This window comes from Anolis sagrei, chromosome 4, assembly GCF_037176765.1.
Source record: "Anolis sagrei isolate rAnoSag1 chromosome 4, rAnoSag1.mat, whole genome shotgun sequence".
In the NCBI taxonomy this organism is placed as follows: domain Eukaryota; kingdom Metazoa; phylum Chordata; class Lepidosauria; order Squamata; family Dactyloidae; genus Anolis; species Anolis sagrei.
In genome coordinates, this window is record NC_090024.1 from 50046541 (window position 1) to 50048777 (window position 2237).

Sequence of the window (2237 nt, forward strand, 5' to 3'; positions counted from 1 at the left end):
CCTTCTGTTTTACACAGAGACTCTGGTAATATTTTTCCCATGTCACTCTAGTTTCCTGCCATTACATTTTACATGACAAAGAACTAGATATTTATGAGCATATCACAAGAAGCCATCACGAGTGAGACACTGTCATTTGAGTTACTAGAAAAATGTTGCAGGGAAATGAAGGCAAACTGTGGAAATTTAGGTTAGGTGAGGAAGATACAATTTCCTTCAGAAAAATATACTATTAAATACCGTAATCTACTTTTAACTGTCCTTATCTGTTTTTAGAGATACGTGTTTTATCAGCTTATCTGTGTCAGGGTATCTGTGCTGCCACATAGTTTACTAATGATATGGATTAAGGTGAAGATCAGGGTGTACTGTGTAATCTGTCTATTCTCTCTCACCCCATTGATGACATCCTCCTACATAAGCACACTTATAATAACAATCTACCAAATGAAGCAACATGTTATGAATCTGTTGAAGTAAACTACAGTCCAAAAACATTGATTTGTCTGTAAGATGCTTCAAGATTCTAAATGTTTGTTGCAAAAGTAGACTACCATTGATATCACATAAAAACTGTGAAATATGTTCCTTCATACAAGATCTATACATATTTTATGTGTGTGTTGTGGGGTGGGGGGGGGGGGTATGTATCTGAAAGCTAATGCTCATCCAGTCTAGCAGAGCTTCTCTGCCATAACTGCTCTCCATCATTTCTACAGAGAAATCTCCTCCACATATTTATTTAAGTATAACATATAAGACATATGTCCAGGGATGTAGCTAAAACTCCAGCTCAGTATTTCGAAATGCAGTTTAGGCAACCAAGAAAAGGGGAGACATTCTACAAAACAATGGGGGGTAATGACTTCATTTCTAGCTCACTCTCAGCAACACTCCGTTATTTCCTTTTCCTGTTATGCTGTTGTGGTACTCTATCCCACCTTAACTGACATAGCTGCACCCACTGGAATTCTGGAATTTGTAGATTAGCATGGCCTAAAACTATGGTTGCGGATTCAAAATACCACTTCCTAAACTGCAAATCCCAGGAATTCAGAAGACATTGCAGTTAAACAATTGTGGTAAGGAAATATGTAAATAGCTCAAAGAGACACTCATAAAACAGGTAAAGGTAGCCCTTTCAAAAGCAGGCTATGTGAGAACACAAAACAATGTGTTGTCTAAGGCTTTCATGGTTGGAATAATTGGGTTGCTGTGAGTTTTCTGGGCTGCATAGCCATGTTCCAGAGGAATTATCTCCTGACGTTTCATTCACATCTATAGCAGGCATCTTCAGAGGTTGTGAAGTCTATTGGAAACATATATACCTCATAACCTCAGAGGATGCCTGCCATAGATGTGGGCGAAATGTCAGGAGATAATGCCTCTGGAATATGTCCATACAGCCCAGAAAACTCACAGCAACCGGACAAAAAACAGTTTGGCAGAATAGCGACTAGCTACATATGTTTCTTCATTCTGAATTTGTACAGGAATTTGTACCTCCCCTCTCCTAGTTAAGGATAACATAAAATAATATACCTATAAAAAGCAGTGATGAACCAGAATTGGAATGAAATGATGAAGGTTGAATTTGTAAGTGTATCAAATCCTGGATATCTGACGTGGAACAATGGATGTGGCTATCTTATGAGATGTATAACTTGTGCTCCATTTGTGTTATATTTTATTTATAAATAGATTCAAATATTTCAAAATGTAAAGTGACTTCCTATGAAAGTAAGTAACCCTGATTAATGCCTTTCACCACTCATGACAATGTGGAACACATAACTAAAATATTTCAGCCTAGTGACATATTGCAGATAGCGTCAATCTGATGAACATGATTAAACAGATTGGCCATGAGGTCTCGTCATCACTTCTGTTGAAAGAGCACATGCTCAATACACACACTGTATTGTCTCAAATTAGCACAGCAAATCCAGAAAAATTATGAGCATCAGTTATGGTGTCTTTCTGATTTATGGTATATTTTGCTGGGAAGTGACATCTTTACTAAGAGAAGCTACTACCACCCATCTTTGTTGGTCTTCCAAAGGGTTCCAAGGAATTTCCTCTTTTAGAGGGCACGCAGTTTGCCAGAATGTGAGTAGCTGAATGTGTTAAACTTCAGAATTTACCCAAGCTTTGTGTCAAATTACGGTAAATGCCAATCGCAAGTAGCATGAACTGACTGAAAACAATGCAACTTCCAGAAGTGGTGGTTAAAAGGT